Genomic DNA, 14089 nt, shown 5'->3' on the forward strand with positions numbered 1-14089 from the left:
AAAAAAAAAAAAAAAAAAAGGTGCCACTATCCTCGGAAAGCCAATGGGCACAGCTAGAAAGCAACGTGGCTGTGGCTATGGAATTGAGGCATCCCCGATGTTGAAACAGACGGCGCCGGTCATGAGGACCTAACCATCTGACACAGAGCTCTGTGCATCCTGAAAACAGGAGCTGTTCATTTGGGTAAGTCCTGAGTAGCTGCTTCATGGTTCAAACCCAAAAATAAACATAAAGATGGATCCATGCTGGTTGGCCTGGATCCACCCTCTCACTCCATGTCTCCCCCCTTCCTCTCTTTCTACCCTGACATCAGCTGCTTTGAAGAAATGATTAGGGGTGGGACAGAGGCTCCCTGTTCCCAAGAGGGACCAAAGGCCAAACACAGCCCCTGAGTATGCTGGAGAACTTCAGGGGTGGGAGTGCTCCCATTTTTAAGACTCTTTTGGAGACAGGCACCCGAGACCGTCCCATCTGATCTCAAGGGGGCAAGGGAACACCCAAATTCAACCAATGGGCTTTTGGCATGGATTAGCAAGGAAAGGAAGGTTGTGACGGGGGGTGGGGAGGCTTTGGGCCAATTCAGTATACAGTCATTGTGGCTTCCGTGGCTAAATGCATCACCGGTATGGTGTTTCATGGGCTTGTTCTGTGAATGTTCATAAAGTCCAAAGGGGGTCCTCCCATTCAGGGACTGCCCTAGGTGAAGACATGGTAGTGGGACATGCAAATTGCTCCCCAACCTATCTCCCTATCCTCTCCCGGGTGGCCCAACAGAAACAGCAGAGAATCCCTGGAGGACAAAGGGAAGTCACAGCCTTGATTAAGACCAATATGCAGCAGGTGCAGTAAGATATGTAACACATCAATATGACCACCTCGTAGGGCCAGTGAAAAAGTCCAGCAGAAGCCACACGCTCGCCGTGGATTTCTGCCCACAGAATTCAGCTGTCGATCCCGTGCACCTGGCTCTTCCAGATACTGCGACTGTAACTAAATAGACAGCACAGACCGATGTCATTTGGGATGCTGGCTTGGACACTGCATTAAGTTTTCTTTTCTGTCCCAGTGGAGTTGGAAGATCCTCTTCCATGGGTCTCTCATGCTCTGCTGGCTTGGACAAGAAAGCAAGCTCTAAACACTTGTTCCCTGGCATTTCTCAGGTTCGTGTGTGTGGCAAGCAACTTTGAGGCTGGCTTGCAGGCTGCTAGTAAGCAGCAGATTACCCGGAGCTCTGTCGTGCAACCCACTGCCTGCACACACAGCTGTCAAGGACAACCTGAGTTCCAGTGGGAGAACTGTGGCCATCAAGGAAACACAAATCGAAACCACACTGAGATACCACCTTACGCCAGTTAGAATGGCAAAAATTAACAAGACAAGAAACAACAAATGTTGGCGAGGATGCGGAGAAAGGGGATCCCTCTTACACTGCTGGTGGGAATGCAGGCTGGTGCAGCCACTCTGGAAAACAGGATGGAGGTTCCTCAAGACATTAAAAACAGAGCTACCCTATGACCCAGTGATTGCACTACTGGGTATTTACCCCAAAGATACAGATGTAGTGAAAAGAAGGGGCACATGCACCCCAATGTTCACAGCAGCAATGTCCACAATAGCCAAACTATGGAAGGAGCTGAGATGCCCTTCAACAGATGAATGGATAAAGAAGATGGGGTTCATATATATGATGGAATATTACTCAGCCATCAGAAAGGATGAATACCTACCATTTGCATCGACAAGGATGGAACTGGAGGGGATTGTGCTGAGTGAAATAAGTCAAGCAGAGAAAGACAATTATCATATGGTTTCACTCATATGTGGAATATAAGGAATCGTGCAGAGGACCACAGGGAAAGGGAGGGAAAATCGGGAAGAAATCAGAGAGGGAGACAAACAGTGAGAGACTCTTGACTGGGGGAAACAAACTGAGGGTTGCAGAAAGGGAAGTGGGTGGGGGGGATGGGGTAACTGGGTGATGGGCATTAAGGAGGGCGTGTGTTGTGATGAGCACCGCGTGTTATATGCAACTAATGAATCACTGAACACTACATCAAAAACTAATGATGTACTATATGTTGGCTAATTGAATTTAAATTTAAAAAATAGTAAAAAATAAAAACATGGAGCTTTCCCTGTAACCAAAACAGAGACCCTTCCCCCCTTCCCTTAGAGTATTTCCTTAAGAAAACTGGTATTTGTAAATCCTTCCTCTGCCCCTTGGATATATATGTAAATCTTAAAAAAGGCTAAATAAGCCTTTTGTCAGCATTACAACCCAGGGATGTTTTCTCTAGGGAAGCCATTGCTTTCAAATGGAAACATCAAGGAAGACAGTGTTCCTATCCACCCCCCCCTTGTGGGGGAATTTGATTCTGCCTTTTAGATGAAGCAATTAACTGGCACAAATGGCCACTCCAATTACCAGGTGAAATTTAGGAGGAACTATGCAAGAATGTGTAGCAAATGGTGCCGTCAGGTCCTTTCCATGAGGACTAGCTACCATTTATCTTGAAAACATGCAGATAATGGACTATATCTGCTCCGCTACAAAAGAGGGTGAGATTTCTTTCTGTCTTTGCAATCTCTTTAGCAGATTACCCACAATGCAAATCAGTCTGGTTTAATACTCAGTAGTAAAATGCTTTTCTTTTTTTTTAACATTTGTAGAAAGAATTTCCTAGATTGCCAGATTTTATTTTTAATTTTCCCCAACAATCCGCTGATAAGGATGGGATGGCCATCCTGAAAGTTCCTGAACTGAGGGGCACCTGGGGGGGTCAATGAGTTAAGCATCTGACTCTTGGTTTCGGCTCAGGTCATGATCTCAGGGTCTTGAGATCAAGCCCCATGCTAGGTTCCATGCTCAGTGCGGAGTCGGCTTGTGATTTTTCCCCCTTCCTCCCCTCCCCCTCTGCTTCTACCTGCCCCACCCCCCCAAAAAAATTCCTGAACTGAGCAGAGCAGAAGGTGAATTATAAAATATCTCCCTTCTAGCTCTTGTGCATTTTTCAAATACTAGCTGGACAAATCATGCTCTCCAATTCTAGATCTTATCCTTGAGTAAACACGTATAATACAGGACCTAAAATCTATCAGGGTCACCACTAGTTTTGATGGTAGAAAAATATGGTAAGCCAGGAATGTTGCCTGCGGGTCTCTCTCTTAAAGAGCTAACGTGTCTCCAGATAGCATTTGGAATGGAATCTATGTGGAATGAGAATCCAGTATTACAGTGGCCTGAGGACAAGGCCTTTGGTTTGAGTGAATTGACTTGTCTGTGGTGGTTATTAGAAGGACCCCACCTTCAGGAAATGAATCACTTGTGTTCCTGGGATGAATCTCATTCCAGGGAAAAAGTTAAAAATTATTTGGAAAAAAAATGAGCAAAACCAAAGAAGAAATGAAAGAATTAAAGCCACTTTTTCTTTACCAACCTCTCCTCCTTTCTCTGCCGTCCCCACTCCCTTCCTTGCTCCCCTTCCCTTAGATATCTTTATCCCTTCCTGTCTCTAACTCCTGGTAAGAGGGAAGCTGTGATCTTTGAGACAGGCAGTTCTGTTCATTAGCAGATTGCCCTGCAAAGAGGGAAAAGGGCACAACTTTTTGAGCCAGTAATGAATTATGTGCCCTGTGTGAGGTCTGCGTGCCTCACGCTCCAGCTCTAATTCTATTTCATGCTTCAGCTAGCCTCCCCCTCCAAGAGTCCCTTCTTATCCACATACCGTGTGGCTAGGAAAACAGAGATGGTAAAACAGCACCATCAGGGAATAATTGGGAACTTGGCTAAAAGGCTGTGTCTTCCTACGAAAGCAACAGGATAGAGAGTAGCAAGGGCAGTCACTTGGAAAAGACAAACCAAAAAGGTGCTAGGCTGAAAAATACCAACACGGGGATACCAAATCCCCCATACGTGACACCAGGGTGTCGTCTAATTCGACATTTTCCCTCATTCGGTGAGAAGACAGACAGCCCTTCCTTTTTTTTTTTTTTTAAGATTTTATTTATTTATTCGACAGAGAGAGAGACAGCCAGCGAGAGAGGGAACACAAGCAGGGGGAGTGGGAGAGGAAGAAGCAGGCTCCCAGCAGAGGAGCCTGATGCGGTGCTCGATCCCAGAACGCCAGGATCACGCCCTGAGCCGAAGGCAGACGCTTAACGACTGAGCCACCCAGGTGCCCCGACATTCATGTTTTTTTAAAGATTTTATTTATTTGTCAGAGAAAGAGAGAGAGAGCGCAAAAGTAGGAGGAGCGGCAGGCAGAGGGAGAGGAGAAGCAGGCTCCCCTGCTGAGCAGGAAGCCGGATGCAGGGCTTGATCCCAGGACCCTGGGATCATGACCTGAGCCAAAGGCAGACGCTTAACCGCTGTGCCACCCAGGCGCCCCGACAGACAGCCCTTCCTAACCTCATAAAGTTGATGTCATTAAGAAGCTAGCTGGGCTCCCCAGAAGGGACTTGGAAGAGGAAGAATGCCCTTCTGCTCTGCCAACTTTACTCATCCAAGGCCGCCTTCTCCCGTGCCCAGGGAAGAGCCACAGAAGTTTGCACACGTACTTGGCAGTGCTTTTGCAGCTTACAAACCCCACACGTGGGGATGTGCAGCGGCTGCTGCACAGAATTCTGCAACCAGCAGGCTTTGCTTGTTTGGTGGAACAAGCCCGTCAGGACTGGAAGATGACCCCCTGCGTCAGGGGGTATCATGGCTCAAAGACTCCAACTATCTACTGCCAACCCCCCCAATCATGGAAAAACTAAGGGCTTGGGGTGCCTGGGTGGCTCAGTCGGTGAAGCATCTGCCTTCGGCTCAGGTCATGATCCCAGGGTCCTGGGATCGAGCCCCACGTTGGGCTCCCCGCTCAGCAGGGAGTCTGATTCTCCCTCTGCCCCATCCCCCTGCTTGTGCTTTTCCCCTCTCTCTCTCTCAAATAAATAAATAAAATCTTTAAAAAAAAACCCTAAGGGCTTTGGGGACCCACTGAAAGGGGCTGCAAATGGCCACACTTGAATTCTTTCTAGTTAAAAGTGAGTTGAGAGAAATGACGGCAGTGTGCCCAGATGAGTGAGTTTCCTGTTGATGTTCATCAGCACTTTGAAGAGGCTTTCTCACAAGTTACTGCGAGGGATCCAGGAGCAGACCAAGGTCACCTGCTGGTACTACCCACCTCAGTCTCTGCCCAGGACAGACTATTGTTCAAATCCTCGCAGCAGCTGCTGCGTCTGGAGACGATCTAGAGAAAGATGATGAAGGAGAGAAGCGACCAAAAACCACTGTGTTAGCTGCTCGGTTACAAGTATTTTCTAAGGGAATGTCCCTACTCTGGACAACATGAGGGGAGCTGAGGCAGCCGGGAAAACTGTATGTCGTTGTTGCAAGAAGCCAAGACATTGGAAGAAGGTTTATAGGAAGAGACTCCAGAGGACAGAGATAAGAACAAGGAACAAGGGAATCAGGAGAAAACCCTCAGTCAGGGAATAAGAGGCAAATGGCTCAACACTGACCCGTGGAGGAAGCCTTGGAGGTGGGACCTGGCGAACCACAGGTTCAATAACTTCCCCTCAGGCTAAACTATGCTTGCCTTTTCCGGTAAACACGGACGCTGCTCATTCTGCAGTTCCTTCAGAAAAGTGTCACTAGCATCTAGTGGTAGGTCCACACTGGTTCTTGACATTTCATGGAAGCCTTCTATTTGTTCCTTTTCTTCCACGGTTTCCATACAGACAGGTCATGTGAGGAAGAACATGCTTTCTTACTTTCTCCTGTAAACCTAAGGGCAAGAGACCCGCTTGCAAATTTGCTGAGCGAAAGAAAGGCCACCATATTCGGAGCCCTGGGCGGAGTGCAGTGGTGCTCCCTGCAGAAAAGACAACCGATCTGGTGGCTCCATGGCTACAGAAAGAAAAGGGGTGTGGGAGACAGTGGCAGTCTCACTCTGTGCCGCAAAATACCCCACACTGGGACAAATCAATGCATTGCTTTGGGGCCCTAGAAAATAATGATATTGGTTCAATTAAAGGCCTAGAATTGTTCAAAGAACCTTACCAGAAATATAAGCTCTGGCTATGTGTAAAACAATATCCTTTGCTGAGAGTCCCATTAGAGAGAATAAAATCGGTTATGAAAAAATTAGAAAAACCAGGGATAATTTAAAAAGAGAATTCACCCTCTGATACTCCTATACTCCCAGTAAAGAAGGAAGGTAAATTTGATGAAGGTGGACCGTCACTACATAGATTTGTACAAGATTTTAGAGAAGTAAATAAATTTGTTGTTCCATTAACCCCTAGAGTTCCTCACCCAGCCACTACTCTGACTTTGGTACCAGAGACTGCAAAGTTGGTCTCTGTAATTTATCTGTGTTCTATTTTTTCTGTTCCTCTAGCTTATGAGTCTATATTCTTTTTTTTTAAGTGGTTAAGATGGCATATATTTTAAAAATATTTATTTGTCAGAGAGCGAGCGAGCGAGTGCGTGTGCACACAAGCAGGGGGAGCTGCAGGCAGAGGGAGAAGCAGGCTCCTCGCTGAAGGAGGAGCCCCATGTGGGGCTCGATCCCAGGACCCCGGGATCATGACCTGAGCCAAAGGCAGATGCTTAACCCACTGAGCTACCCAGGTGCCCCATGAGTCTAAATTTGTAAGGATTTTACTTCTTAAGGACTCTAGTATTTATGGCAAGGGACTCTCCTACTACTTACTCAAAGCCACTTGCAGGAAAGCTTAGTGAAATCTGTCCCACTAGAGGAACTGATAATTATTCAATATGCAGATGATTTGCTACGAGCCTCTGAAACTAAAGAGCAATGCAAAACTGGTACTTTGGCTTTGTTACCATTCCTTGCTTCACTGGGGCATAGGCCTCTCTGGACAAATTCTAATCCTGCCATCCTGGAATAAAATATCGAGGTTATCTGTTGTCAGCTAAGGGATGTAATTTAGCAGATGAAAGGCTCTAGTCCAATAAGACATTCAGACAATTTGAGGGACTAGGAGGGTACCGCACCCAGTGGACCCCAGCTTCTGCGGGGGTTGGGGGGGGGCAGAACCTCTAGTGGGGCACTTGGATAGCGAGGCTGCAGAGTCTCTGATTTGGTCCCTAGGACCCGAAGAGGCCTGTGAACGACGGAAATTGGCTGTAGCCTCTCCCCCACCTTTGGAGATTCCAAATCTTGAAAAACCTTCCTGCTGGTCTTGCGGAACTTTAACTCCAAAGATGGGGTTCAACTATAGACCAACGGCACATTTCTCAGTTTTGGATGCTTTGGTGTGGTGGAAGCAGCCACCACACTTAGTGAAAAGACTCAAGCCCTTAGGTGGGATGGCTTGACTTTTCTGCACGTCCCACATGCTATGACAGCTACCTTCCAAGTATATAAGAGCCAGCATTTATTGGTAGCCCCATCTGACTGTGAATAAAGATCATTATCCAGTCCTACTAATCTTGTGCTTGGAAGATGTAATCTCCTAAACCCTGCTACTCTTCTACCAGATCTTGGCCAAAAAAGATGATCATGAGTGTATAACGGTAACGGACGGCACTAGGCAGCAATCTGAGGTTTCCGATATTCCTTTTCTTTTTTAAGTTTTTTTTTTTAATTTGACAGAGATAGAGACAGCCAGCGAGAGAGGGAACACAAGGGGGAGTGGGAGAGGAAGAAGCAGGCTCATAGTGGAGGAGCCTGATGTGGGGCTCGATCCCAGAACGCCGGGATCACGCCCTGAGCCGAAGGCAGACGCGTAACCGCTGTGCCACCCAGGCGCCCCTCTGATATTCCTGTTCAAAGTGCATATTTGATAACATTTACTGATGGATCATTGGCCCGCGAGGAAAAGAGCCATCTTGAGGCTTTACGCATTGTGGCAACTGCTCAGGAAATCTTGGAAGCTTATGTTTTGCCTGGAATTAAATCAGCAGGAGCAGCCAAGTTAACAGCAGCTCTAGGACTGCAATTCGTGGTTTGGGACTTAAAAGTGAATCTATATACTGATAGTAAATATGCATTTGGTGTCTATTACGTCATAAGGAAAATGTGAAAAAAATAGGGGATCCCTGACTTCAGTGGGAACTGAAATATCTCGTGGAAAATGAATATCCCAGTTGTTAGTGGCTTCACAACTGCCCGCTCAGGTATCAGTAATCCGTTGCAAAGCGCATACAGGGCAGAATGACTGAACTTCTAAAGGCAAGGATTTCGCTGGCAGAGCTGTGGAAGTCACTGGTAAAATGTGGTGGACTCAACTTAGAAGCCCCACTTCTGACACACGAAGAAACTCTCATCCTTTTTTAAACAGATGCCTTCCAAAAGGAAATGGACAGATTAAGAAAGGGGCTAAAAAAATTCAACTGTACCATGGTTATTACCTAACAATATAATGCCTGGTCCACAGTCTTTACAAATTTGCTTGGTATTGTTGGGTCATCAACAAAATCAGCCAAGTCAGAGAGGGATTTTAAAGGCCTTAGCCTCTTACGACGTTCACCAAAAAGATGAACTTCTTCAAAACATATTAAAGAGGAGTGCTTTTTGTCAGCAGAATACTTTCCAGGCTGTTCCCAAGGTAAGCGGCAGAAGTTTTCCCCAACCAACTTTACCAGAACCTGGTGGCAGGTGGATTTCACAAAATCGATGCCTGCCGGAAAGATAAGAGGTTTTGTCTAGGTATGAAATGTGTGATGTCAGGAGAGCCTGAAATTTTCCTTTCTTCAAAAGCCAACGTGCAGGCAATGGTAAACATTCTTTTAATAAACAGAATTCCCACTTTGGGGATACCAGAGCGTACAGAATCAGACAGAGGAAGTCAATTTATTTCTACTCTTATTTAGGGAACGATGCAAATGATTTCTATAAGCTATCACACAGTCTGTCATTCTTTGTTCTGTGGACATGCAGAACAAATGAATCAAACTCTAAAAAAAAAAAAAAAAAACCACTGGCCAAAATTCAGTGTCCAATTAGGGTAAAAATGGCCTATGGCTTTATCACTAGCTTTGTTAAAAATCAGAACCCCTGCCAGCAAGCACAGAATCTCTCTCTTTAAACTTATGGTTGGCAGGCCATAAATTTTGGTGTGAGACCATGGCCTGTACCTAACTGAATCCTCTCATAATCATATTCAATACTTAAAAGGGTTTCTCTCTTCCCTAGAAGCTCTGGGACATAAAGTCATAAGAACCTGGAAGGACCCCCTGAAAGAAGTCTGCCACCTCTATCAACCAGAAGATGGAGAACCATCTATCACGCTAATGAACGTCCATAGAGAGCCGGGTAGCCATACTTATATCAGGCAAACTAGATTTTAAAACAAAGACTGTAACACAAGATGAAGAAGGGCATTATATCATAATTAAGGGTCTACCCATCAAGAAGATCTAACAATTGTAAATATTATGCCCCCGACTTGGGAGCACCGGAATATATCAATCGATTAATAACGAACACAAAAGACCTCATTGCTAATAACACAATTATAGTAGGGGACTTTAATACTTCACTTATAGCAATGGACAGATCATCTAAGCAGAAGATCAACAAGGAAACAAGGCCTTTGAATGACACAGTGGACCAGATGGACTTAACAGATATATTCAGAACATTCCATCCTAAAACAGCAGATACACATTCTTTTCGAGTGTACATAAGACATTCTCCAGAACAGATCACATACTGGATCATAAATCAGGCCTCGACAAGTACAAAGAGATTGAGATTGTACGATGCATATTTTCAGACCACAACGCTATGAAACTTGAAGTTAACCACAAGAAAATAATGTGGAAAGACCACGAATACGTGGAGGTTAAAGAACACGCTACTAAAGAATGAAAGGGTTAGCCAGGAAATTAAAGAAGAAATTAAAAAATACATGGAAGCAAATGAAAATGAAAACATGACAGTCCACAATATGATTCCAGATTTCAAGCTATATTACAAAGCTGTAGGCATTAAGACAGTATGGTACTGGCACAAAAACAGACACACAGATCAATGGAGCAGAACAGAAAACCCAGAAATGGACCCACAGCTATAAGGTCAACTAATCTTTGACAAAGCAGGAAAATATCCAACGGAAAAAAGGCAGTCTCTTCAACAAATGGTGCTGGGCAAACTGGACAGCAACATGCAAAAGAATAAAACTGGACCCTTTCTTATACCATACACAAAATAAATTCAAACGGAATGAAAGACCTAAATGTGAGACAAGAAACCATCAAAATCCTAGAGGAGAACATAGGCAGGAACTTCTTTGATATCAGACATAGCAGCTTCTCACTAGACATGTCTCTGGAGGCAAGGGACACAAAAGCAAAAATGAACTAGTGGCACTTCATCAAGAGAAAAAGCTTTTGCACAGCAAAGGAAACAATCAACAAAACTAAAAGGCAGCCTATGGAACAGGAGAATATAATTGCAAATAACATGTCTGATAAAGGGTTAGTATCCAAAATCTATAAAGAACTTATCAAACTCAACACCCAAAAAACAAATAATCTAATTATGAAATGGGAAGAAGACAGAAATAGACACTTTTCTAAAGACATCCAGATGGCCAACAGACACATGAAAAGACGCTCAACATCACTCATCATCAGGGAAATGCAAACCAAAGCTACAATGAGATACCACCTCACACCTGTCAGAATGGCTAAAATTAATAACACAAGAAACAGCAGGTATTGGCGAGGATGCGGAGAAAGGGGAACCCTCTTACACTGCTGGTGGGAACTCAAACTGGTGCAGCCACTCTGGAAAACAATATAGAGGTTCCTGAAAAAGTTAAAAATAGATCTATCCTATGATCCGGCAATTGCACTACTAGGTATTTACCCAAAGGATACAAAAATACTGATTCAAAGGGCACATGCACCCCAAAGTTTATAGCAGCATCATCAACAATAGCCAAATGTCCATCAGCGGATGAATTGATAAAGAACATGTGGTATATACATACACACACACATTCAAAAAGAATGGATTTTGCCATTTGCAACTATGTGGATAGAGCTAGAGTGTATTATGCTAAGCAAAATAAGTCAGTCAAAGACAAATACTGTATGATCTCACTCATATGTGTAATTTAATAAAGAAAACAGATGAACATATAGGAAAGGAGAAAGAAAAAGGAAAGGGGGGAAACAAACCATAAGAGACTCTTCACGATAGAGAACAAAGTAAGGGTTGATGGAGGGAGGTGGGTGGGAAATGAGCTAGATGAGTGATGGGTAATAAAGAGAGAACTTGTTGTGATGAGCACAGGGTGTTGTGTGGAAGTGATGAGTCATTGAATTTTACTCCAATAACCAATATTGCACTGTATGTTAACTAAAATTTAAATAACGAAAAAATAAGGTGGAGAAACTTGGGAAAAAAAGTTAATCAATGAAGACAACTTTAGATCCTATCAACCTGGAGATGGCACCTACATAACAAAGTTTACTAATTAGCCTTTATCTACCATTAATTTCCTCCTATATGTTTACCTTCCCACAGTTCGGTGGCACTGGAAGCCTAAAACTGTTTTGTTTTGTTTTTTGTCCTGTCATTTCTCCATTAATGTATTGTTCTTTGTTGCAGATGCTCTATAAGCCAGAGTTCTAAGCTACCACTTTGTGCTCCTCATTCTCCCTTGGGTATCTCCCATGTATACATGAGATACTAACATGTGTTAATAAACTTCTTTTTGTTTTTCTCTTGTTAATCTGTATTTTAGTAAGGGGCTCAGCCAAGCACTTAGAAGGATGAGACAAAAATTAGTTTTTCCTCCCCTGTAAGATATTCTAGTGAACTTACTACTATTCCCATATACTGCCTTGCTGTCCTAGTAACAGTAGGGTTATTTCAATTATTTAAGAATCACGTTTTACTAGAAAACAAACATCTTATTTGCTACACTGCTTTTTCCGTACTTCCGATAACGGTCTCAAAAATTACATATCTCCAATCTATTCCATATTGTATTCCCAGAATAGACATGATGTGGACTTGCAATTCCAACAACTCAATTATTGGCAGACTAAAGGTGGAACCATCTTCATTAGTAATTTTTTATAATACCAAAGTAAAGTAACTAATAGGCATCAAGATACTGAAGCCCTAAATTCGACATACAATGTTCTGTTAACTGGTTTGATCAAAAGGATTTTTACAGAACAAAGAAATCCTTTAACTACACTACAATCAAGAGAACTGTAGGCGTAACCCCATTAGCACATTATTCTCTCACCTTTACTATGGTAGGGGTTTGGTTCAACAAAACTACTAATAGCTATAAGGAGAGTGATAGTAAGCTACATTCAAACTGGTGGAAATCCAAGACCCCTCAAGATTCATATTTTTATATATTGCATATATATATAATATAAAGGTCTCCCTCCTATATTTGGAACATGGCAATACCCTGAGCCTATTTGAATACCCCCCCCAAGAATTACAGGTGGATAGTTTCTCTTAATATATCTGAGGACGATATCAGTTTTCACAACCAGACAGGTAATCCTTGAGTCCTCCCATTACAGAATCTGTTTAAGGGGCCTGTTTGGGGCCAGAGAAGGGCAAAAGAAGACTTATTAGAATACAATCCTGAGGGGAACAAGAATAGGCACAGGTACAGTGATCCCTTATGATACTGAGACTTTGCATAATAAACTTAGTGCTTTGGGAGAATTATAAAAACACACAACACAATCACAAGCTGGACTGAATCATATCACGCAAGATGGTTAAAAGCCACGGGAGCTCAAGGAGGATGGAGATGGAGAACATTTTGGAATTGGACTGCTTGGAATAATTTAATGATAGAACAAAACATCACCAGGAAGGTCTCAGAGCCACCCACTTGTACAGTCAAGAAGCAATTAGCTATCAAATAGCTCCATGACAGCATCGCAGTTCAGAGTTACAGGACTGTTCATATTGAAGGGAACAAACAGATATTAGACTATGACTACGCCAGAAAGGAGAGAAGACTGGTGTAAAAAAGCATCTAATTAATAGGCAACAAAATCTGGCATTTCCATAAGGGAAATAAGTCAGTCAGAGAAAGACAAATACCATATGATTTCGCTCATATGTGGAATTGAAGAAACAAAAACACATGAGCAAAAGGAAAAAAGAGAGAGAAGGGCAAACCAAGAAACAGACTCTTAACTATAGGGAACACACTGATGGTTACCAGAGGGGAGGTAGGGGGGAATGGGGGAAATAGGTGATGGGGATTAAGGAATAGGAGTACCCGGTGATGAACGGAAGTGTGGAATCACTATACTGTATGTCTGAAACTAATATTATACCATATGTTAACTAACTGGAATATAAAGAAAAACTTGAAAAAAAGAAGAAAATCTGGCATTTATGGAGACCACAGAAGATAGGTCTGACATCACTGGGTTACTTTTAGGATGCAAATTCTTTCCATTCCTAGTATGGATAAACAAAAGTGGATACCTATTATTCATGGAGGTTTGGGTGCCCATTATAATAATATAATTATTGATTTGGACCAATGCAAAAAATGGCCCATAGGCTGGGTTTTTCCTCAAGACTTAAAACAATTAGGGTCCAATACACAAAACACCGGAAATTCAATCTACACCCTTCAAAAAGTGTCTCGTAATAAATAACACGCTACATAATGACCATGGATGTCTTCGTGCTTTGCATCTGGGAAATCTTATTTGGGGAGACTGAACAACTAATGCATAATAAGTTATGTAAATGTGATGTTACTTACTGAATGCTAGGAACTCAGGAGAAATTCATCGGACCTTATAAGAAAAGACTCTTCGTTAAAAATTAGATTATCAGGGGGTGCCTGGATGGGGCAGTCATTAAGCGTCTGCCTTCGGCTCGGGGTGTGATCCCGGCGTTCTGGGATCGAGCCCCACATCAGGCTTCTCCACTAGGAGCCTGCTTCTTCCTCTCCCACTCCCCCTGCTTGTGTTCCCTCTCTCGCTGGCTGTCTCTCTGTCACATAAATAAATAAAATCTTTAAAAAATAAAAATAAAGGGGCGCCTGGGTGGCACAGCGGTTAAGCGTCTGCCTTCGGCTCAGGGCGTGATCCCGGCGTTCTGGGATCGAGCCCCACATCAG

General features: G+C 43.5%; 1 protein-coding gene across 8 annotated transcripts in view; it reads right to left on the bottom strand.

Annotated features, from left to right (window-relative positions):
* ZNF81 (zinc finger protein 81) overlaps positions 1 to 14089 on the bottom strand; it is a 352185-nt gene that overhangs the window by 40229 nt on the left and 297867 nt on the right. The gene's annotated exons all lie outside the window — the stretch shown is intronic.

This window comes from Ursus maritimus, assembly GCF_017311325.1.
Source record: "Ursus maritimus isolate PB19 chromosome X unlocalized genomic scaffold, ASM1731132v1 scaffold_X1, whole genome shotgun sequence".
NCBI classification, from domain to species: Eukaryota; Metazoa; Chordata; class Mammalia; order Carnivora; family Ursidae; genus Ursus; species Ursus maritimus.